Source organism: Callithrix jacchus, chromosome 21 (assembly GCF_049354715.1).
Source record: "Callithrix jacchus isolate 240 chromosome 21, calJac240_pri, whole genome shotgun sequence".
In the NCBI taxonomy this organism is placed as follows: domain Eukaryota; kingdom Metazoa; phylum Chordata; class Mammalia; order Primates; family Cebidae; genus Callithrix; species Callithrix jacchus.
In genome coordinates this window covers 13,946,639-13,973,232 of record NC_133522.1, presented here as the reverse complement: position 1 = coordinate 13,973,232, position 26,594 = coordinate 13,946,639, and the positions used below count along the sequence as shown (strand labels likewise).

Genomic DNA, 26,594 nt, shown 5'->3' with positions numbered 1-26,594 from the left:
CAGTGATGCATTTTAAGGTGAAGACATACACCAAATCATATTCCTTCTTGGAAGGAAAAAAAAAAAAACCCTCCCATCACTCCTAACTCATTCAGAATAAAATCTTAGGCTCCCATCTCTGCTTACCAGTTCCCAGTAACTACAACCATATGATTATTTTCCCAGATCTAAAATTAGATACTGGTCTTTTTTTACACTTTTGAATCTGCCAAGAATGCTTCTTGCATTGTTATATTTACTGTTCCTCATAGTTTGATTTTTTTCCCTAATATGTCTGAAAGTCTTCATTATCACCTCATTCAGGTTTCTACTGAAAAGCTTCTGTACCTAGAATACTACCCTACTCCACCCACTGTTTGCCATGCCGGTAAGCAGCTTTCATCTTCATAACTCTTATTGCCATTAACATAATAGACATTGGCCAGTTTGCATTCTCTATGTTCCCAAACTCCAGGAGAGCAGGAATTTATTTCCCAGTTGTATTTGCAGCACCTGGGAGAGTTCTTGGCACATAACAGGAACAAAATAAATATTTGTTGAATCAATCAAATGAATGAATGAATGAATGAATGAGAAGATAGACATTAAAGACTTTTTAAAGTGTAAGTATTTGAAGTTGGCAATTAAACGAGAATACAGATCTCTGGCTAACAGGCAGATAGAAGATAAAAATACTGATTTGTGTTTTATGTATTTAATATTTTAACTAAGATAGATGATAAAACATTGTGCTAGATATAAAATACTCCTGGGAATCTGCTACCGTAAGTTCATTTATTTTTTACCATAAAGATGATAATTGCACATTCTTTATCAGCTATTAACTTAAATTCTTTAAATATGTTGTAAAATTTTATAGTCTTTATTTATTGCTAAATTAACATAAATTTTTAAAGAAACTACATTGTATTACATGTTATGTGTATGCCATTGTAATCTCAAGTTTAATTTTTCCTTTTCTCTACCTAAAAAAGGGAGATGTTCAAATCACTAGAGATTAAAAGAGTGCCCTCCAAAATATGTGAAACTTGAAGGAATTAGGTTAGAAAATATCTTTTAAAAAATAGAAGTGACACCTCCACTCTGTGGAGACCTACATGGAACAAGAGAACTGAAGAACTACCTAGTTGGTAAGTGGAGCTACAGATATTATGCATGTCCTAGTGAAGAGAGACTAATGGTAATGGGACACTCAGTAATGCACACTTCATAGGCTGACTTGAAATCAGGACTCTTTTCTTGTTCGACTTAACCTTAGCGAGCAGCCACATTTATGTTGTGCTTGAATAAATGCAAAATTCAATGTCCTATCACCTTACAATATTACCTCTTCTCCACACAAATAGTAGAATCTCTAGGATCTTGAAAATTATAATGACTATAATCTCTTTCCCATTGGTTCTGCTCTGAATAAAGTATGGAAATTTCCACGGTCATTTAGGAGTCTTACTTGATTTCCATTATAAAACAGAGAACATTTATGTCTGTAAGTATGAACACATGGGGAAAAACACAGATACAGACATGTGAGACAACTCAAAGAAAACCAACTCAAAAAAAATTATGTAAGTTGCCTGTAAGCATCAACATGGTGAAACCCCATCTCTACTAAAATCACAAAAATGAGCTGGGCATGGTGGTGTGCACCTGTAAGGCTAAGGAGGAGAATGCTTAGACCCAGGAGGTGGAGATAGCACCATGGCACTCCAGCCTGGTAACCGACCAAGGTTTCATATCAAAATAAATAAATAATAAAATAATATAAATAAAAAACATGTTAATAGTAAAACATATATATATATATATATATATATCACAAACATCAATATTTTATAAATAACAGCACTCCAGGTTATAGAAAAAGATAATCTTTTAAAGTCATCTTTGAGATTATCATTAAATTGACAGCAACCATCAATCCAGCTATCCCAAATAAAACTAGAGAGCAATTTCATTTATGAATATAAGTAGAAAATATTTTTTAAATGTAAAACATATTCAGTATTGTAAGATAACAGAACTTATAAAATCCAAGTAATGTTATTCTAATAACGTATTATGTTGTATATTTCTATATTAAGATGTGTAATAATGTATTTCACTGATGTGATACTTTAAGAAAAGAAAATGAAGGTAGATCACATTAATAGCTGCTGACATATAATTTGATATAATTAAGGAGGTGTTAATGAGTAAATTATAAACTCCTGTTGACTTAAGTGTTTATTCTTAAGTGGCATAAGATCTATCTAAAATCAACAGCACAAATTATTTATTACATGTGACTCTTCAAGCTCAAATACTTAGAAGTAAAACATGGAAATAAAGTATGAAAATAAATCACTTTAAAGACAAGGTTTATGAAAAAAGAAAGTCTTTTGAAAAGTATGCATTTTTTGATGTGGTTGTTTTTTCCTTGCAAATTTGTTTAAGTTTCTTGTAGTTTCTGGATATTAACCCTTTGTCGGATGGGTAGACTGCAAAATTTTTCTCCCATTCTGTAGATCTCCTGTTTACTCTAATAGTTTATTTTGCTGTATAGAAGCTCTTTAGTTTAACTAGAACCTATTTGTCAATTTTGGCTTTTGTTGCAATTGGTTTTGGTGTTTTAGTCATGACATGTTGTGACCAACAAATATGAATAAAAGCTCATCATCAATGGTCATTAGAGAAATGCAAGTAAAAACTACAATGAGATACCATCTCACGCCAGTTAGAATGGCGATCATTAAAAAATCAGGAAACAACAGATTCTGGAGAAGATGTGGAGAAATAGGAACACTTTTACACTGTTGTTGGGAGTTCAATCATTTGGAAGACAGTGTGATGATTCCTTAAGGATCTAGAACTAGAAATACCATTTAATCTAGTAATCCCATTACTGGATATATACCTGAGGGATTATAAATCATTATATTATGAAGACACATGCACATGCATGTTTATTGCAGCACTATTTACAATAGCAAAGACTTGGAACCAACCCCAATGTCCATCAACGATAGGCTGGGAAAAGAAAACATGGCACATGTATACCATGGAATACTATGCAGCCAAAAAAACAATGAGTTCATGTCCTTTGAAGGGACATAGATGAAGCTGGAAACCATCATTTGTGGGAAACTAACACAGAGAGAGAAAACCAAACACTGCATGTTCTCACTCATAAGTGGGAGTTGAACAGTAACAAATAAGGGCACAGGAAGGGGAATATCACACACTAAGGGGCCTGTCAGTGGGTGGGGGCAAGGGGAGGAATAGCATTAGGAGAAAAACCTAATGTAGATGATAGTTTGATGAGTGCAGCAAACCAACATCCTTATAACAAGGATGGCCTTTCCTTCATTATCAAATAATATGTGCTTCATTTCCATTTGATAGCTCATTAGACTTGTTTTTGCCATTCCTATTTCTAACAAATTACGTTCAGGATTGAATAAGTATTCTCCAAGAAAGCTGAGTCTTTCTCAATAGTCTTCTTTCTGAGTCTTCACCAGAGTTATCCATACCAGTACATTCAGAACAATAGAGGCTTTTTCTAGCATGCACCAAAATTCTTCCACCCTCTTCCCGTTACCCAGATCCAATGAATACAGTAGCTTTAGTAAACATTACTAACTAGTAAGAGTATATACTTCCAAACTGATATCCAATTTACTGTAACTACAATGTATGAGAGTTTTCATTTCTCAAAACTTATCAGATAATTTGCAACTCAAATATATCAAATCATTCCTAATATTTGCTAAATTTGTGCTTCTTTGATTACTCTTATGTTTAACTGTTTTTGTTTTTGTTTTTGTTTTTGAGATAGAGTCTCACTCTGTCACCAGGTGCCAGGCTGGAGTGCAGTAGCACAATCTTGGCTCACTGCAACTTTCGCTTCCTGGGTTCAAGCAATTCTCCTGCTTCAGCCTCCCAAGTAGCTGGGACTACAGGCATATGCCATCTTGCCCAGCTAATTTTTGTATTTTTAGTACAGACAGGGTTTCACCATGTTGGACAGGATGGTCTCGATCTCTTGACCTTGTGATCCACCCGTCTCGGCCTCCCAAAGTACTGGGATTACAGGTGTGAGCCACTGCACCTAGCAGGTTTAACTGTATTTTCTATTTTGTTTTGACACTCTGAATATGTCAAAATATCCTTTCAATTTTCTGCAGGTCCTGCTCATTCTCATCTACAAGTTCTCAGCACAAACAGCATTGCTTTAGAGGTTAGTTTGGATTATCTTGTATGTGGTTTCTAATTACTTTTTTTCTCATCTCTTTGAAAATGCCCTTTATGACACTGATCACAACTTGTACTGTCTGGCTCAATTATTTGTTAATTTTTTACTGCCTCTGTTTCCCAATCCACAGATCAATGCACTACATGTTGACATGCATATAACTCTTTTTTTATACTTTACCCCAATGTCAAAAAGAACTTCATGCATAGTATGTATTACATAAATGATTGTACTATAAATTAATTAATAATAAAACAATTATGTGCCAACTGTAGAAAATTTCCACTAGAGCATAATTTCTAGGAAAAGAGAGACTTTGTTTCCTATTAATTATTGACCTAAAACAGTACCTGGCATTTAATATTTATTTAAAATTTATTTACAAAATTAAATTATTTTGGTTCCTCAGAAGTTGTTTAGGGTTAGTTGCTATTTTTAGTCCAAATAATATATAGTTAAAATTGTTAAAGAACACATAAATAGAAACAGTATTAGTTTCCAATCAAATAAGTTTTGGATTTTATATAATAAGCACACAAACTTATTCTCTGCAAGATATATGTTGAGGGCTAATTTAAATCACGGTGAAGATTTTTCTTTAAAAAAAATAGAGAATAAAAGGCAAAGTCAATATTAACATATTACAGTCAGTGATAGTGAACAATTGAACAAGATTATGAGGGATCACCTCTGAGCCCTCCTAAGCATTATGAAATAACTTCCTTATGTCGGCCAGTACATGAAACAGCTCACAAATGAGTTGACATTTTGGAGGAAGCAATTATTGCCTAAGGTAGGAAGTTTAAATGTTTGCTTTTCTTTTATGCATCATGAAGGGGGAAAGGTCTTCCCAATGTAAAGAAGATAATGATGTTGACACAAAGAGTATAAAAAGCCATATTTCTTTGAAAATCTCCCTGAAATTCTAGTTAAAGATCAAAACACTCTTTTACAAAGCACATCTGAACAATGTGTGATCTGAAGATGGCAAGAGTTGCACTACCAAATGTTTGCTGTAGTACAGCTTTTCCACATATTACTCATCCCTCCTTCCTTTGTGTTTCATTTTTGAGCAGTTATATCAGAACAAAGAAAGCTGGTTATATGTCTTCCTGTAGGCGAAAGAGATCAAACTACTCAATGTGATTGTTTATGTTGGCTTAACTGAATATAAACAGCAGTTTCTTCTTATTGTTTAGCTGGATCTATATACGTCACAGTTTTATGCTTTTTCATAAACCAGCAAGTTCGCTACAGCTAACACAGGCAAAAACATTGCTAGAGAAGTTCTTTTTGTTAATTGGAAAATAAACTTCATGAAAAAAGTTAAGTTATTCTGCTCAGCTTATCTAGGCTGGGCAGCTGATTTAACTCATCATGCATCTCAAATGCTCCAACCAGGCAAGCAGAACAGTGAAGTCATATCTTCAAAATAATGGGAGGGACACACACTTGCAAATGGACTAGGGTATTATTTACTTTTGCTTCAGTCCTTGACAAAGCACACAAAGACCTAAAGGGTAAAGCTGGTCATTCTACACATGGGAAAAGGGTACTGCTGTAGACTAGGCAAAAGTGTGGAAATAGACCATAGAAAGAAGGAAGAGATCTGATCTAATGCTGCATTGACCTATGGTTTTGTAAGACCTTCCAGCGCTGATAACTTATTTTATAATATTAATATAAGTTAGTCCAGAGAAAACTTTGGTATTTAAACTGTCAAATGTATGAGTCAAGATACCCACAATAGGGTAATAACTACAATAGCAGTCTAATAGATTATGTGAGAAACATTATTTTTTTCCACTTTAACTGCTGTAAGCCTTGATGGTTATAATTCTTATTTTTAGAGTCACATAATTGTGGTATTATAGGCTACTAAGTGCTTGATAAAAATGTACCAATATAAACATTATCATTAGTGCAAAGGAGTATCAGATTAAAGATTAAATCCTCAAGTAATTAACTTAATAAGTTGCTTTAAAGATAATACATTGACAATCTTCACTTAACTGGAGTTAAATCATTTTATGTAATTTTGTAATCTTATTTATTGATAGAAAAATGTATGGCATGTGATTTTGATATATGCACAATTTTCTGCATCTTCACATTTGTATAGTAATCCTTAACTGGTTTAATATCTCCTAGTAAACTGAAATTCTATTTGACATATAGCATAGAATTAAGATCACTGATTCAAAAACATGATATAGGCTAACTCCTATATAATTCAGTCATCGATACTGACAGCCTGCAACCTGTTTTCAAAGTTAAAGAAACAAGATTTTGCCGGGCGCTGTGGCTCATGCCTGTAATCCCAGCTCTTAGGGAGGCAGAGGCGGGAGGATAGCTTGAACCCAGGAGTTCGAGACCTGCCTGGGCAATATAGCGAGACCCCGTTCTCCACAAAAAAAAGGAAAAAAACAAAAAGACAAAAAAAAAAAAAAAAAGAAACAAGATTTTAATAATATATTGTCTAATATGTTTGTATTAAACAAAATATTTTTACCAAATTAAGTGTTCTTGAATTGAAATTTTAAATAGTGCTGTTAGGGTAAAAAATTTAGTCACAAAACTGCATACATAGTTTCTGAAATCATACAGGAAAACAGAGCCATATAAACACACAAAAAAAATGTGAAAAGTGCATTACTTCACAAATGTATGCACCATGGTACTCATTTGTAGAAAGATTCTGAGTTCTAACACTGCCTCATACATTTTCACTATCTTTTTCAACATAGTGAAGGGCAGTTACTCATTCCTTTGGCAAATGCAGAAATTGAGGTGGGGAATTAAATAAATGAGATCAGGTATCACTGTAATAAGCATTATTATGTATATATGAATTCAGCCCTCTTTTAGCTTATATAAAATGTACCTCATGTATGGATTAAGTCTGGTAATACAATGAGTTAGTCAACTAGTGATTGGAGCAAGAAAATTATAAGTGACCTTTCACCGAAAATACACACAGGATACTGAACAAAAGGTGCTATAAGCACAGACTTTCAAGTGATGTAATCAGCAACTTCCACAGCCTTGTATTCCAAAGGCCTGAATCTAAATTATTGAATATCATTAGTAAAACAACTCTAATCAAATATTCACAAACTCTTGTGGCAGCCTTCAAATATCTACAGAAAAGCAAACAAAAATTTATCATTGTAAGTATTACAAGGTCATTATGAATTTAAAATCAAAGGTGTTTATTAAACAGACTAGTGTATGGCAGATTGCAAATTCACAATAAATGAGTTTGTCATTTTGATTGCCAGTTTATCTTTCTGTTAGAAGAGCAAGCAATTAGGAAAATAAAAATAAAAATCAGGTCAATGTGTACTAAGGCTTGTTTTAATCCAACCATAAACTTATGCATTACTTAATATAGCTGTACACCTTTCAAAATTTTTACATGAAAACATACTAAAATATAATTTCAATCTATTAAAAATAAATGAACAACAAAGTAAGGTTACCAAAATTATCTTAATATTCTTTACAAAGAAAGAAATTAACTACTGAGTATTGTACCAACCTCGATATGTATCTTGCAATTTTGTATTTCTTGTTATAGTAGAGATTGATTCATAATAATATAGCGACATATGAGTCTAGTTTGTCAGTGCAAAATGCCATCAAAAGGAGAAAATAACTACTGAGGGAGAAGTTAGGTAAAGAGCTCTTTAGGCTGACCTTTTGCTGATAAATTGATGATGTTCTCATTAGCAGCAACCCTGCTGTTTGCCCTCAATAAAAGATAACATCCTGCTGTTAACGTAATTTCCATTTTTGTGATTTAATGACACAATTATATTAAAGATGATTTTTTCAAATGGATTAGGTTTTAAAAAAGGTAAAAATGTTTTACAAGTATTTATTCTGTTTTCTACAAACCAAATAATATTTTTTTACATTGTGTAATTATACATGATAAATCTATCAAAAAGGTAGATGACATTCAAGTCATTTTTATAAATATACTTGTTACTAAAAATAATTAGTTATTAAACCTTGTATTATAAGTATTTAATATTTTTTCTTGTGGTACAGCTACCATCATTTTCCATAGGATAATCAATTTAATTTCTTTAGTACCATGAAAAATATTACATATTTTCCTGAAATTTAGATAACACTTTTTATAATTTAATTCCATCTTGATATTGCAGAAGGCTGGTCATTAGATATATTTTTTGAAGGAAAGCAACCTCTCATTATGGGAAGAGCAGAGACTTTGAAATTTGGCAGATCTATGTTTAAATTTTGGCTTTAATTTTTATTAGATTTTGAACAAATTGTAGTCCCTAGAAAAATATTAGCTTTTTTTCCATCTGATTAAGTAGTGAATGGAAAATTAAATAATCAAATAAATCACATGACTTATACCTGGTGTGAAAGCTTGGGCTTTTTCACTTGGGGCATCTAACGATTTAATGAAGGAGGACACAAAGGAAGGAGTTTCACTCATTTTTGAGTCTCTTGTCTTGATTCATGGGACACTTACATAATCTGTAAATTGTGATATATGTTTCTGTGGAAATCATTGTTTTTTTTATTTTATTATGTTTCCAATGTTTGTCCGTAAAATGCTACTAGTATATTTTCTAATTTTACTGGTTTTACGGTTTGTTTTTGAGAAAAAGACATCAAAAAGAAAAACTCAAGGGAAAACATGTAAATATTGAACACATATGTAGAGAATTGAGGCTCCCATATTCAATTCCAAAATAAAGAGAAGGCTATTGTGAGACTGTCCTCACACACACACACACACACACACACACGCACATGCACACACACACAGTTTCCCATATACATGAGTACCTGGAAAAGAAAAGACAGAACATGGCACTTTAGTAGGACAACTGCTTTACTCAGAGGAAATCATCAACAGATTTATAAATATACATCTTTACATGAATTAATATTAATATTTATTTTGCTATAAATCAAGAAAGTTTAAGAATGCAAGGGTCTGATGAAGGCAGAAAATATGGTTAAGGAAGTGAACAAAGTAGGATCTGACAGCTTAAGATTAGTAAATTCTCAAATGAGATACTAGAAGCAAAGAACAATCCTAAAAGTTAATAGGATAATTTGTTGAAATAGATTACAAGTGTCCTAAATTATTCTATGAATTTTATCTTTATTTATTATTTTATGTTTTTGTATTTTTTATGTTTTAAAGCTTTACTATAGTATTGCATAATAAAATGACAATAGAAATAATTCCATTGTATTAAAAAGCTAAAGCTTACAAAATGTTAAACTTCACAGAAAAGATAGTAAAATATTCTAATCAGTTGCATTTCAAAGTATAACTCCTTTTAAAAATATACATGAGACACTATAAATTAATTAGATTGAAGAAACATAGATCAGTGTTTCATTCCAAAATTGTTTTACTAACTAATGTCAAAAAGGCATCTAGAAATTAGTGCTTCTGTCTCTTGTTTGCTGTTCTTTCCTCATCAAATCCTTACTTCTTTTAGATATAAATTACCAGTTTAAAAGTAAATATGGCAGTTACAACTCTCTATAATTATGTTTTCTTCCATTGACTTTTAAATTTATCTTCTACTGTTTTTCTTCTATTATTCTGGGTCTAGTGTCTTACCATACAAAAGATATTATGACTTAGTTGGTATTTGAGGTTTGAAGCAGTGTTTCTGTTTTGAGTCCAGAAAATGTGTTTGAAAATTAAAACAACAACAACGACAACAAACACATTTCTTTGATTGTAAGAGTACTTTCTGTTTGAGTGGGAAAAAAGCTTAGTAATATAAAAATGCTTAGTAATATATTCAATTAAATAATCTAAAACAATTATTCCATGTAGCTCATTGGAGAGAAGTGTTGTTTTAAAAATGTAGCATATGCAATTTTCCAATTATATGCAATGTACTTTTGTGGGTGACGGGTAGAATCAAAACATCGTAAAATGTCATTCACATTTGTGGACAATATTGACACTGACCGATAACCAGTTTCCTCTCCTTGGTCATGACAGACACAATAGTTCATGCTCATTTCTAGTTAGGCACAGTTTTAAGACTAGTTTTGGACAATGAAATGTGAGTGGAGGTAACCTTTGTGTTTTACAGTTGAGATAGTGTACAGCTCACGTGACATTCTCTTTTCACTCTTTCTCTCCCTCTCACTCTAGCAGTGATTGTAAAAGTTCTGAGGTTGTTATTGCATCAAAATTTAGTCTATATTGATTGTAATACTTTTAAACACAATTTCAAACATCTACACTACTCTTTACAACCCTGTATAGGAAGGCCAAGGGTAGAAGTCAAAGCCTGGCAGGAATCTTGCTTACCTAAAGATAAAAGCAGATGGTAGAAATGGCATCTACCAACAGACATATGAGGAGAATATAGAAAAATTCACATAGTGCCTACACGATTTGAATTACCCTCAGCACCTGTGTTTTCAACAGAAATTGGGTTAGCTAATACATGATCTCAAAGGTAAGAACACCAGAGTCAAAGAATCAGAAGCACAAAACTATTTTTCAATCTGGCCTGAATCATTTGTAAATTATCTACAATATTCGAATTCTGTTAAGACTACAAGTTATATCATATTCCACCTACTCTGTGAATGAAAGTCCCAGCTTTAGAGGGGAGAACCATGACCACTGCGTGTTAAAGCTCAACTATTAATATTTCTCTTCATTTAATTAACTCACTTTCTAGGAGAGCCTGATATTTAGTTTGACTACTCAGTTTTTACTTACGAGCACTACAGTGTCTATTTTTTAGGATCTTCCTTTTACGTATCATAAGTTTCTGCAATTTACCATCTGATCACTGCATAATTTTAACTTCCAGACAATTAGTCTCTTCTCATTATGCTATGCAAAACTGATTCTTATCCCACATTCTTTCATTCTATACTAGTCTCCAAACACACGCACACACACATACACACACAATTACATTACCCCAAGTCTCTGGTTTTACCTCTGGTTCTATTGGGGGAACTGACTCCAACACTGTAATCTGGACCTGAAAGTAAGAAACCATGAATTGACACATGACAGAACACATAGAGACTCTAGGTAAGAGCAGAAAATCAACAATACCATCTCATGAGCCAGCCAGCCAATCTTGGCATTAAGTGGGTATAAAATTTGTCTGCAGGGCTTCCTTTGCAGACCCAATTTAAATAAGTAATGATAAACGTCTTCCCTATACTATGTAATTTATAATAGTATCTAACATTTTTAAGGAAAATTAAGACACTTGGAAATATATTTCTATATTAATCATAAAAAGTCAAACTCACACTTAAGCCTTCAATTAGTTGATATCTTCTTTAAATGGTTTTCCAATACACAAACACCTAGAAGGGAAAAATAAAACTTGTTATAATAAAAAAGGATGCACTTTGTTGAGCAATCAATAGGTAATTTTGTCCATTGACCCGTTATTTTTTCCTTGCCCCAAGGTGCGTGAAAAGAAATAGCTGGACAGTGGTTTCAGATTTTTGTATATAATTGCAAATCCTTTAATTCAGGCTTAGGTATAGGCATTTGTCGTATTATACCTGATATATATTGATATACAATTTCCTAACTTTACAAAGTAATAATGAGAAAATAAATAAAATATATTTCTTTTTTTTTGCTTATTTTTAAATTATCAGAATTTTTATTAAAACTTAAGATACTCTTCTGAGAATCCATTAAATTGTCTGACATTGTAGTTAAAAGAGATCTCTGTGGTTAAAAGGGATGGGAACCTCTAAATAAATGCACTATCTGCTAGGAAAAAAAATAAGATTTATTTTACTTTGTCAATTTTGATGTAACAGAATCTCATTCTAAAAATTAGGAAGAGTGATCATATCAGTAACAAATTAACACTGATATATTTTTGGATGTTTAAAATTTGTAAGAACCTCCAAATATCTTTAAAATAAATTGTATTCTTATAAGCCATTGCCTGTAGTATAGCCAGTGTTTGAAACACCTTATGGTATCTGCAATGACATTTTTCTTATGAAGCATAGTTTTATATAAATGCTATGTCATGCTTTGAAGACACAGTGATAGAGTCTTAGCATAGAAAATAATGCATGCCCTTCATACAAACAACCTAAGAACAAGTACTATAGCATGGTACCTTGAAGAGGGAACCATGGAGAATAATGTAAGAGGAAGGGGCTGACTGAGCAGACAATCTGAGCCCAATTCCCAATTTGGCCTAAGAAAAGCAGGAGAGGGAGACAGCTCAAAGTTTATTTTTTAATATACATCCACACGTATTTGAAGTTCCAGGATACATGTATCACGATGTGCAGGTTTGTTACATAGGTAAGTGTAGTTTGCCATGGTGGTTTGCTACACAGATCAAACCATCATCCAGGTGTTAAGCCTAGCCATTAGGGAAAACTCTCAAGGATTCAAGAGAAAATAAAAATTAATTTTAAAATAAATTATTACTGGGTAATTGTTATTTAATACTGATTGAAAATAGTTAATTCTATTAGAAAAAGCCAGCATTAATTCTTTTTTTTTAGATTAAAAGTAAATGGAAATAATACACTGAATAAAAAATATAAAGTTAATGCCTTTTAAACCTTATTAACTCAGGCTACTGGAGCCACATAATAACTTTAATGTGTAATGAATAAATTATTTTAGAATAAAGTTCTTTTCAGAGAGTAGTATTTAATTGTTGAATGCCCTTTATCTCAAGAGAATTGATTTCCATTTAAATGAGGAGTCCGACAAGTAATTTTCCATGTAGATTTTTTTATTAATATAAAAAGTGTTGAGCACCTGTTTTAGTACATATGGAAATTATGGTGTGCTTTGGTTAATGTTGATGATGTTAGATAATTAAATTAATACTTTAAAAATTATATTTCTACCACTTAATAAACTAAATCAATTAAAGATTCTTAAGGAAATAATACATTATCCACTTCCACTTAAGCAGCAACAATATTTTACTGTTTCAAGCATAAATATACATCTTGATAGGGTAATCGTGTGTGTGCCATTTCATAATATAAACAAATCCTCAATTATCACTATTGATTAATAAACAAATTTTTTACTATGGTAGAAACATACCTGAGATATTGCAAGTTTATTTTCAGACCACTGCAATTAAGTGAATATCACAATAAAGCAAGCCCTGTGAATTATTTTGGCTTCCCCATGCATATAAAAGTTACATCTATACTGTAGTGTACTAAGTATGCAATAGTATTATGTCTACAAAAACAGTGTACATGCCTTAATTACAAATACATTATTGCTTAAAGGAGCTAATGATCATCTGATATTTTGGTGACTCATAAACTTTTTGCTGGTGAATGGTCATGACTCCATGTTATTGGCTGCTGATTGATCAGGGTGGTGGTTGCTGAAGATTGAGACGGCCGTGGCAATTTCTGAAAAATAAGTTAACAACAAAATTTGCTGTGTCAATTGACTCTTTCTTTCATGAAAGATTTTCCTGCAGCATGCAATGTTATTGATATCATTTTATCCACAGTAGGACTTCTTTCAAAATTAGAATCAACCTTCTCAAACCTACCATTGCTTTATAAACTAGGTTTATGCAACATTCTAAATCTTTGTTTTTTCAACAATGTTCTATAGCATCTTCACCAAGTTTAGATTTTATCTCAAGAAGCAACTTTCTTTGTTTATTCAAAGAAACAAATTCTCAACCATTCAAGTTTTACCATGAGATAGCAGCAATTGAGTCAAATGTTCCAGCTCCACTTCTCATTCTAGTTCCGCTATTTCTACCACATTTGCAGCTATTTCCCCCACTGCAGCCTTGAGCCTCTCCAAGTTATCTATGAGGGCTGAAATCAATTTCTTCCAAACTTCTGTTACTGTTGATATTTTGACCTTCTCCCATGATTTATAAATGTTCTCAATAAGATCCAGAGGACTAATCCTTACTGACTTTGCCCAGATCCATCAGAAGAATCAATATCTTTGACAACCATAGACTTAAAAAATGTATTTATGAAATCATAAGACTTGAAAATCAAAATTCTCTTTTATCAATGAGCTTCAGAATGGATGTTGTGTTAGCAGGCATGAAAACAACATTAATCTCCCTAGATGTCTCTATTAGAATGATCAGGTGACCAGGTGTATTGTCATTGAGCAGCAATATTTTAAAAGAAATATTTTTCTAAGTAAAAGTTCTCAACATTGGGCTTAAAATATTCAGTATTGTTATTTCATCTCTAGAGCACAAGCAAAATAGATTTAGCATAATTTTTAATAGCACTAGGGTGTTGAAGTAGATGAGCATTGGCTCATCATTATTGGCAAAGTTCAATGAAACAACTTAGTCACAAGCTGCATGATCTTCTGTCCAGAGAGTCAATTGGTCCTTTGAAGATCTGAAGCCAGTAAGTAACCTTTCTTTAGCTATAAAAGCTCTAGATGGCAACTTCTTCTAATAAAAGACTATTTTGTCTATATTAAAAATCACTGCTTCAGTATAGCTGCATTCATTCGTGATCTGAGCCTGATCTTTAGAATAACTTGCTACAGCTTCTACATCAGCCTTGGCTGCTTTATCTTGTACTTTATTTGATGCTATCTTAAACTTCCTGAACCAACCTCACAAACCTCTGCTGTCTTCAAACTCTTTTTTTTTTTTTTTTTTTTTTGGCAGCTTTCTCACCTCTCTTTTAGCCTTCATGGATTTGAAAAGAGTAAGAACCTTGCTCTGAATTAGGCTTTTGCTTAAGGAAATATTCTAGCTGATTTGATCCTCTATCCAAATAGCCTAAACTTCCTTCATATCAGAAGTAAGGCTGTTTTACCTTATTATTTTTGCATTCACTGGAGTAGCACTTCTAATTTCTTTTAAGAACTTTTTCTTTGCATTCACACCCTAGCTAATTGGTACAAGAGGCTTAGTTTGGAGCTTATTTCAGCTTTTGACGTTCCTTTTTTCAATATACTTAATCATTCTTAGCTTCTTATTTACAGTTAAAGACATGCAACTTTTCCCTTCACTTGGACACTTAGAGACCATTGTACAGTTATCATTTGGCCTAAATCTAACATTGTTGTGTCTCAGAGAAAAGGGAGGCCTGAGGAAAGGAAGACTCCAAGACTGGTCAATGGAGAAGTCAGAACACATAAAACATTTGTTGAATAAGTTTGACTACTTACATAGGCACAGTTTTTGTCACCCCAAAGCAATTAGTAACATCAAGGATTGCTAATGGCACATCACTATAACACATACAATCATAATATAAAGTTAAAAACATTGTGAAAATTATCAAAATGTGAAAAAGACAAAAAGAGAGCACATGCTGTTGTAAAAATGATGCTGATACACTTGCTCAATGCGGGGTTACCACAAACCTTCAATATGTAAAAAACCATGATATACAAGAGCAATAAAGCAAAGTTTAATAAAACAAGTTATATCTGTATATGTCAACCTTCAAAAGCCATCCAGCACAAACATATAAAATTAGAAAATGTAACTGAATATATGTATTATCTTATAAATCTAAAAAATGCTTTAAAAGCATTTTAAATTAATAAACTAATTTTGAATGATAAGTGCTATAGAATGTTTATGATTACTTAAAACCCTATGAAAAACTGTAGTTCTAATGTACTTCTAATATTATCTTGCCATTATTTTTAATGTAAAGAAAGTACAGCTATACATTTACTCTATTAAGCTACTAATATTGTCCTTTACCTATATTGAAAATCGTCTGGTTTCTGTTAAATCTATTTACTTTCTTCCAACTAATTTATAAAGAATAATGAATCATCCCTAATTTAAAAAGAGGAAAGAAAATTAAAAACAAATATGCTTACATGTATACTTTTCTAATTCTAGTAAGAGTGGGCTGTCTCTTCCAGCTCTCTTTAACATGCCGCACAAGATGAGGATTAACTTGCAGCTGATACGAAATAGCTCTTTGGTTGTGTTCAGAGATGTATGGAACTACAGCACTGAGCGCTGGCCGAGATAGTATTAAAATGTAATAATATTGATTTATAATATACTGTTCAAAGTCCTGAAATCATGCTGTATATTCCGTGTGTAAACTATTGTATATTGTTTATTACAATGCATAGAATGATTTTTCATCATCTGCATCTTATTTGGGGTATGTAACCAGTGGGATATAAAATATTTCAGTATATCTATATCTGTACCTTTGTTTATCTGAGAGTAAAATACCTTGAATATATTGGTGGTTTATGAGCCACAGGCAAATTGTTTCTTTTGCAGTTCTTTAATCTGAGCTTGGATATATCAGAATATTTAAATTGTGTCTATATATTTTGTATATCTTCCTTGGAAAATGAACCATAACTTTTGAAAACTATATTTTTAAAAATTCAAATCTCAGCTCATATAACATACAACAAGCAAATAAATACACATTAAAGAAAATCTAAATCTTGGTAAAAGGAACAAAATCTTGTGCATTTGTTCTGCAATCTGCTATTCCCTGTCTGATATTACACCCAGGCATTGAAGGCTCTATTCTGGAATGGGTTGTCAAGAACAAATGGTTTCCTCTCCTCAATTCCCAGTCAAAGAACAGCCTTCCTAGAATGGGAAGGCTGTTGACATTTCTCATCTCACCGTCATTGGTAGGGTGGAAAGTCTACTTCAGCAAGACAAGAATCGTGGGCCCCAATCACCCTGCAGTGGCTCATTTATAGGGCATGCTGGAAGACATTGAGAAGACCTGGGACTATTGCCCCAACCCAATAACCCATGCATAAAAAAGGGCCATCATTTTGAGAGAAGTCAGCCACTGTTCCTGCCACCAGCATCAGAGAAATTGCAGAGTATTGTACCATAAGGAAAAAGGCAGGGTTGTTGCTCTCTCTAAATGGACTAACTTCATTTGTGAGACTATCAAGCCTCAGAATACAGTCAAAAACAATGGTGATTACTGTGAGAAGTAATTATAAGGAGTCTCGTAGCTACATAATAGCAACAAGCTAAACAAGTTAGACATTAAAAGAGAAAAACCTGGTGCACAGTTAGGAAGAGAATTCCTGAGATCAAAATAAGATTCATAGTGACTCAATGATCCTTCCTGCAAAGATCCTGAATTTCACTGTTTTAGGTTTTGGAAGAGTTTATGCCTGGCGCATTGACAACAACGCTGCTTTGGTTTTCAGTGAGCAAATAGTGAAGGCTACCAGATGGATGTGATGCCAATAGAGGTAGATTTACTAGATTTTGACACAGCCATCGGGGGAAGAATCAGTCAAAGGGAACCCGGCTAAACTACTGTCATCTTAGGTGGCTGTGTGCAGCCTTAGAAAACTTCTTTCAGCCTGCTGCTTATGCCCTATGAGTGAGCCATGGTTTGCATGCTCTGAGAAATAAAATCAGAGGATACATATTGCAGAGAAAAGAGGCTACACTGAAGTAATACAGGCAAGTAACTAAACAAAAGCAAACGACACAAGTCCTGGAAGTGAGTTCAGGTTCAGCAACTCAGTAGAATTGCAAAAGTATATTATCTAAAATAGTTTTCAACCACATATTATGAGATATGCAAAGAAACAGGAATCCAATGCACAAGAAAAAAAAATTAAACAGACAAAAAGGACTGTTTGAAAAGGCTGAGGTATCAGCAGACAATGGCTTAAATAGATAGTATAAATATATTTTTAAAAACTGAAAAAATGCTTGAGGAAGGAAAGTATGATAACAGTTTCATTAAATCAAAAACATCAATAAAGATATTAAAATTATAACAAGTAGAAATTTTTCAAGGTGAAAATTACAATAATTGAAATGAAAAAAATAATTACAAACCCTCACCAGTAGTTGTGAGCTGGTGAAAGAAAGCAAATTAAAGGACAGATTAATAGAGACTAAGCCATCTGCAAAACAGGGATAAAAAAAGAATGAGGAAAAATCAATAGACTCTCAGAGAAGGTGGGATACCATTAAGCACATCAACGTGCCTATAATGCGAATTCCAGGGAGATTGAAAGGGGCAGAGGAAATGCTTAAAGAAATAATAACTGAAAATCTCACCAATTTCATGAAAACATTTCCATACACAACCAAGAAACTCAACAAACTCTAAACAGTACAAATGCAAAGAGGCCTTGTGGACCCAGCCACAAAATAGTTAAAATGTTGAAAGATGACAAAGAGCAGGATTTAGTTTATTTTCAGTATTACCACTTGGCAAAGGAGTATAGTGCCTTTCTTCCTCATGCCTTAGGTCTATTGGTTTAAAATTGCCTCGCACGATTAAAGCTGCAGCTTATTGTTACTGTTAACCTGGAATATTACCTAGAGTTGGAAATACTGCTGCCTGACATAATACAAACTGTAGAAGATAAGTGGGTTTTCCCAACCTGTTGATCAGTATAAAGAAGACACATTTACGTTGACAAAATAGGGAATAAAAGTAACCTCTGTTAAATCTCATTTGCTAGCCTTTTTAATTATATAAAAAAAAGTTGTCTCTTTTGTATTTGCACTGTTATTACTTTGAGTATTAATATAGAATGAGACAGCTTATTGTTGAATATGTATTATTTTAATGAAGGCATATTATTTAAAAAAGAAAATGACCAAGAGAAAATCATGAAAGAAACAAAAACTACTTCTTGCATACAAGAGAACCAAAATAAGATTAAAAACTGAATTCTAAACAGAAACACTGGATAATTTCTTAGAATTTCTGAATAATCTCATATCTAGCATAGTAAACAGAAATGTTAGGCCAGTTAAGAGACAGGAGAATATTGAAAAACATTTTGTGTGACTTATTAGTCATGATTCTCCAGAGAAACAGAATTGATAAGATGTAGCTAGATGGGTGGATGGATACACGGATGCATGGGTGGATAGATGGATTTATTTCTTTATTTTAAGGAAGTGGCTCATGTGATTGTGGAGGCATGATTAATTCAAAATCTGATGTGGGAGGCTGATTGGCTGGAGACTCAGGAAAGCATTGCAGTTTAAGTTCAAAGACAGTGAGGTGGGAAACCAGGTGCAGCCAATGCTGCAGATGAATTCTGGAGGCAGCCTGCTGGAGAATTCTCTCTTGTTTGGGGAAGTCAGCCTTGTATGCTACTTAATCCTTCAACTGTTTAAATAAGGTCGACCTGTAACATAAGGTACAATCTGCTTTATTCAAAGTCTACGAATTAAATCTCATCCAAAAGTATGTTCATGGAAACATCCAGAATAATGTTTGACCAATTATGTGGACACTAAATGAACCACCACAGGAACCAGTAAAGAGTTCCTTTACTGACAAAGAACAGTATTTCCTTTGATTCAAGAATGAAGGGAATAACATTGGTGGCCTAACAAATAGCACTGCCGATCGTCTGAGTGCAGTCCAATATTGTGTAATGATCATTTACTTAATTTAAAAATATTCTTAGAATGTATTCACTTGATAACTTGTAAAGATGCTTTAAAGGAAATAAGTAAAATTCAGCATACAGCTCTGTAAAACTTGAAGATTGCTGAATTGTTTTAGATTACATGATCTAAAGCATTCTCTCAATAAAATTAGTATTTCTGACCTTTGCTGTTTAGATTACTTTACAGTGTTAATTTTTTTCTTGAAACGCATTCCCTTTCTTAGAAGCAGTTGAAAGTGTGCCAATTAATTACTTTTCATTTTATTTCACAATGAGTTTTTTCTTTACTTTCATGACCTCATGCTAATTTTCTATTTCAATGAATTTAAGACAAAACAAAATGAATCTATTTTAAATAGGCAAAAAATAACCCAGCATTTCTTTTTCTATTAAGAGACACAAAATCCTTTTAAACTTTCATCTTTTGTTAATTTATATTCACATTTTAGCTCATAACAAAGGTTATCACTCCTCTATCATTTCAATTTGTTTTCGGCTAACTTCTCCATCATTTCAGTGTTAGTACTAGTTTAAATAGTCCAAGGTTATGAAACGCTATGTCATCGCAGATTGACAACATCAAGTTAAGGTGGTTTGCAAGGCCAGATTGCTGCCATTAATGGCCTAATAGTGGTCAGTGTCTTCCCTTGGTCACCATTCACCAGAGTGTTCCTCCTTCCCGTAGTGTGGTTACCATGTACCAGAGTTCCCTCTTCTGCTAACCTTCTTGCAGATCCTGAACTTTCATCAAATTCAGATACAGAGGCTTTATTTGTTCTTACCCACTGGCAAGTAACATAAAATAGCATTAATTGTGGATATTCAGGAAAGATATGTAGCTTTCTGATAATCTAACTGCCTGTGCGTGATATTAAGTGCATCTACATCCTAAGATCAACAGAATTTGCAACCAGAAATTTCCTTCACAGTGTCAATTTTTAAATCTAGAAACACGGAGTGCTGATAGATGATTTACGCAGATACATGGTGGTTACGCCTGTTCAGACATTCTTATGATACCAAATAATCTGGTCAGAACATGTATCTTCTGGGGTCAGAGGCTTTCTTCCCTGAAAAGACTTAGATGTCTATGTCACATTCTTGTTGCTTGGCTTCCTTTTTGGAGACTGTATTACTATTTTATGGCTGTCACAATAACATAACACAGATCTGAAGTGGCTTAAGTAACAGCAATGTATTATCTTACAGTTATGGATACTAGAAATCTGAGACAAACGTGTCAGTAGAGTTGGTTTCTTCTGAGGCTTGGTCATCTCTCCTTGTCTGGTACCTAGCTCTCTTCTCCCTTGTCTTCACATGGTCTTCCCTCTGTCTGTTTCTGTGTCCCCATCTCCTCTTGCTATAAGATACAAGTCCTACTTGACTAGGGCCAACCAGAATGGTCTCATCTTAACTTAATAACCTCTTTAAGGGCCGTATCTCCAAATGTAATCACATTCTGAGGTATTTGAAGTTAGAACTTCAACACAGAAATTTAAAGGGAACACAACTCACTATAGAGACCCCCGAAGATTACCTCTGTTCTTTAAGAGTAGACCTCTTTAAACTTGGTTTGATAAAACATGGAAGAGATTTAGCAAGTAGAGCATAACTGAGGATGTGATCAGAGATATAAGAAGCAGGTGCAATTGGCAACAATTTCCGCAGAGGAATGTAAGAGATTTGGCGTTTACTCTGTAATGAAAATGCCATGGCAGATTTTAGGACATAATGGTGAACACAGAGTAGACTTTGTATATATGGAAAATAAAAGTCACTAATAATTTGCCCAATTTGATAATTAGACAAGTGTATAAAATAACTTGATACAGTTGTATAAACATGTGTGCGTATAAAATATTTTCTGTAGGACAAATAATCTGTTATACAATCATGCTATTTATAAATGTCACTGCTATGAAGAAATACCCAAGACTGGGTAATTTATAAAGGAAAGAGGTTTGACTCAGAGTTCTGCATTGCTGGGGAGATCTCAGGAAACTTACAATCATGGTGGGAGGCAAACAAGAAGCAGCCATCTTTGTCACAGGTGGCAGGACGGAGTGAGTGGGAGCAGGGGCAATGCCAGAATCTCATAAAACCATCAGAACTTGTGAGACTCACTCACTATCAGGAGAACAGTGTGGGAAAATTTTCCCCCACGATCCAATTACCTCCTCCTGGTCCTGCCATGACATGTGGGGAATTATTAAAATTAAAGCTGAGATTTGGGTGGGGACACAGAGACAAACCATATCAACGAGTAATGTAAGTAGGAATGTGGATCACATGTCGCATCATTTTAGTGGATGAATTCTCTTAATTCAATAATCTATGGCAGTCATGCTGGCAACACCTGTTGATATATTCTGGATTACACATGCCACTGGGTAATTTCACTCTGTTTCAGTATTTTTTCAATTCCGCATTGCCCATACTATGTAAAGTATTGCTTTCTTTATATTACTCACTTTCTGTTTATTTGATTAAAACCTCTCAGTCCCAGGTGAGTATAATTAAAGAGTCATATGAAAACCTCACTATTTGAGGAATGCAAATAGTTGAGTCTACACTTGAGAAGGATATATGCCACTATCCACATTATACTGTACATTTAAAGCTTAGAATACCTATAGATGTCAAAAATGAATAATATATAGAAAACTGGACACAACAAAAGTTTTTGTAGTTTTTGCTCAATCCAAGAACTGTCTTATTCTAAGAAGAACAAAACTAAAGTTAATTTTGTGGACAGCCTGTTAGTATACATACATGTATAGTCAAAGATGCACATCAATTAAATATATACATATACACACATACATGTGCATATGCACATATGTACATATGTTTATGTGTGTATATATACAAAACTATATGTGTGTTTTACAAGTGTCCTTATTTTGCAAATAATAGCATACAGTAAGTACACTGTAGCACATCTTTCTTTTCTTTGGTGATAGCAAAATAATGGAAGTTATTCCACATTAGTTCTAAAAGAGCTTCATAACTGATTCATTATCAAGCAGGCTAATTTAAACTAAGTTCTTATTAGTTTATTTACAGATATAGAGTATGTCATTGCTTCTCATACTGCACAATAAGATATTTAGTCAATTTTCTATTGATGAACATTTGTTTATGATGTTTTTCTATGAAAAATAATGTTGCAATAATAAGGCTAAAATACATAATTATTTAAAAATATGAATATACTTTTAGGATATAAAATTGTTCAATCATAGGATATGTATATATTAATTTGGATATTGTAGCAAAATTACCCTTTGTACAGAAAATACCAGTACACATATTCAATCTATTGCTGTATCTCTTATATCAATCCTTGAGTATCTAGATAATGTAAAATATTTTATCTTTGTCAATCTGAGAGGTAAAAAACGGTAAATTGTTTTATTTTAAATTGAAATTTATCTTATAAAAGACCTTGAACATCTTTTACATAATACAAGTATTGTTATTTTATTTCCATGATTTAATTTTTATGACACTTTGCTCATTTTTGACCATGTTGCTATTTTCTTATTGACTTACAGAAGTTTTTATATAGTAAAAAAATTATTTTATGTTTTTAGTAAATTTGATTTGTTTTTAATTCAATATATCTATTAGGTTCTCCAGAAAAATAAAACCCATAAGATAATTAACGGAAACACAGAGATAAAGAGAGAGAGATATAATTTATCAAAAAGAATTGGCTCACATGATTATGGAGGCTTGGAAGCTTTGATGTCTTAAGATCTGCAGTTGGCAAGCTGGAGACCTAGGAGCACTGATACGTAGCTCCTGATTCCTGTCCAAGTCTGAAGGCCTGAGAATTAGGAAAGCTGATGGCATAAATCCCAATCTGTGTATGACTCTGAGGACAGAATATCAATACCCCGGCTGAAGACAGTCAGGAAGATTTCCCCATGCTGTTCTCCTGATAATCTCACAAAATCTGATGGTTTTATAAGATTCTGGCATTGCCCCTGCTCCCAGTCACTGTGTTCTGCCACCCCGTGACAAAGATGCCTGCTTTTCCTTTGCCTTCCACCATGATTCTACGTTTCCTGAGGCCTCCCCAGCAATGGGGAACTGTGAGTCAAACCTCGTTTCTTTATAAATTACCCAGTCTTGGGTATTTCTTCACAGCAGCATGAGAAGGGACTAATACACTCATCTGAGCCTTGAGTCATTCATAAATGAGTTAGAGAAGAAAGGCGCATAAACCAGTAGAATTTAATTCCTGTGCAAGTGAAATTTCCTTGAAAAGAGAGTCAAAATATCATGTCCAGATGAAAGCTGGTACACTCTCTACCACTCTTCCTATCAAGATGTGAGGTTTATTGTTCTTTCAATTGAATGTGGACTGGCTCTGTGACTTTTTCACCAAAGAAAAACCACAACTCACAAACTAATCCAGTTTGCTAATGCTACTGGCAACCTCTGATCCATCTGTCTTAGCATGCATGCTTTGGGAAAAGTCAGCTTCAATGTGAAGGATTGGAATACACTAGACTACCATGCTGTGAGGAAACCTAAGCTAGCCACATGGAGAAGCCACATGAAGGGGACACCTGGAGAGGGAGAGAAAGGGGGAGAGAAAAGGAGAGAGAGATAAGGGGTGGAGAGAGAAAGAGAGAGAGAGAGAGAGAGAGAAAGAGACCCTTAAACCCAGACATTCCAGGCTTCCAATCTGAGTTTCTAGGCATATATGTAAAGAACACATCTTGCCTATTCACTCAATCAAGCTTAGACATGGCTCTAGTCCTATTTGTCTTCTACCTGCAACCACACGAGAAACCAAAAGCATGAATTATCCACTTCAGACAATTAACTATCAGAAATACGAGAGATGAGGACAATTTTTTGCTTTGAGAGGTTGTCTGTTACATAAGGTTTCGGAGTGATTTGTTACACAGAAATAGTTAAATCAGAAAAAAAATTAATTTGTGAGAGTGAATTGCTGCTGTGAATTTTTTCCTTAATGAAGACATGTGAGATTGGCTTGGGGACGGACAGCAGGCCTCTTTGAAAGGCCTTAGAAAGACTGTTCATAAATGGCAGGTAGCAATTTGTTAGGAGGCTACTTATAAAAATATGCTAATTAGTGACAAAAATTGGTCATACCCTCATGTGTGCTAAAGTGGAAGTAAAATACTGTGGACCTCGCTAAGTAGATTTCCAGGTAGAACTTTATAAAACCCATCTGGTTTCTCATAGCTCTGCTTAATAATGTGACACGTAAGGAAAAAAACTAAATAAGAAAATGCTCTATTTCAAAGTAGAAGATAGAGAAAATTGTTTCTGAGGCAGGATTTGTTGTGTTAAAAAAATGAAATGTTTTCTAATCTCCAATCTCTCCCAGGAAAATACTCTTACAATAAAAAAATTGTCTTCAGGGAAACCAATGAATTCAGGACACTGGTCACATTTAGAATGACACTCAGATTTTCAGTTAAACCATTAGAAACATGTAATGCAATGGTTCATAAATCCTCTCTGCTAGACAAGCAGTCCTGTAAGATTCTCAAGGATATTGTCCTATGACACTGACTTGGGTGACTTGTCTAATGAAGTGAGTTATAATTTGAAGTCCAAAAATTTTAAAAGTAATTTTACCTATTTTGACTAATTTATGTGTAAATTAAGTGCATCATCTTTTATGGGTACCGTTCGTGGTGCCCTAAAACAATTACAATATTAGCATCAATTTTGTTATGGGTGGCAGCAGTCTATGAAATCTACTCAGTTTGAAAGAAAGATAAAAAAGAAAAGAGAAAGGGAGAAGAAGGGAGGGAGGGAGACAAGGAAGGAGGACCATTTAATATGCAAAAGAATATGATTTCAAAAACAGAGCTTAGCAGGTGGAGTAAAGAGTTGCATAGAACCACACTCACAGAGCAGGGCTGGGCTCTAATCAATGAACAAGTGACAAGAGACTGACTGCATTTTAGAATTGCTCTGGACCTGTGACTTCTGCATGCTTTGCTGTTTCTCCTTACTTTGAAATGAGTCATCTTCTGCAGGTTCTCAGGCCTCTTCCCATTCTATGTCAGGACAGATGGGTTGCTCCTTTAGTCTGCATCTTTACATAAAAAGAAATAACAGAAATAACATGAAAAAAAAATAATACTTAAAAATCCAAATACAAGGAGCCTTATTTTCACATGGAGCTGGTTTAAATGACAAGATTGTGAACCAAAAACTGAAATTGATTTCATTATGGGATAAAATGTTGGGAATTTTAGGAGGAGGTTAATATGTTTTGCATTTGCAAGAAATGCAAATAATATGTGCCCAGAGGGTATGTTAAAGATGGCCAGCCTCCACCAAAAGCTGACTTTGGCTCAGACCTGTGATTACTCTATATCTAGCAGAATGTATCCGAGCCTTGCTGTGTCAGTTTCAGTTCTAGTATTTGAGTGGAACGGCGGGCAGGCATAGGGCCTCATGCATCTAATCCCAGCACTTTGGGAGGCTGAGGATCACTTGAGCAACATAGCGAGAACTTATCTCTAAAAAAATTGAAAACAACAGAATAAAGAGTAAGAGGAACTTCTGCTTCCTAATATCTAGAAACCCAGGGGAGAGACCCAACTGCCAAGTTTAAAGTCCAGTTAACCTGAGAGTAGCTCACTGCAGAAGAGCTCAAGATTGTCATATGGAATGGCCTCATAGAGGAAGAGAGAGAGAACCCGATTATTCCACTCCTTATATTGAAATTAGTTTCTTACTGCTGCTGTAACAAATTACTGCAAATTTGGTGGCTTAAAGCAACATAATTTATTGTCTTATAATTGTGGAGATCAGAAGTAAAAATTTATAACTGTGGGCTAAAGTGAAGGTGTCAGTAGGTCTGACCATTATGGAGACTTTGGAAGGAAGATCGCTTTCTCTGTCTTTTCTGGAATCTAGAGGTCACCTGCATTTCTTAGCTTCTTAGGCCACTTCCCA

General features: G+C 33.7%; 1 long non-coding RNA gene across 1 annotated transcript; it reads left to right on the top strand.

Annotated features, from left to right (window-relative positions):
- Positions 1 to 979: 979 nt before the first annotated feature.
- LOC118149917 (uncharacterized) lies at positions 980 to 24,645 on the top strand. Its single transcript, XR_004737672.3, has 3 exons — positions 980 to 1,130; positions 4,164 to 4,216; positions 23,268 to 24,645. It is a non-coding gene; the product is annotated as an uncharacterized LOC118149917 (long non-coding RNA).
- Positions 24,646 to 26,594: the final 1,949 nt, after the last annotated feature.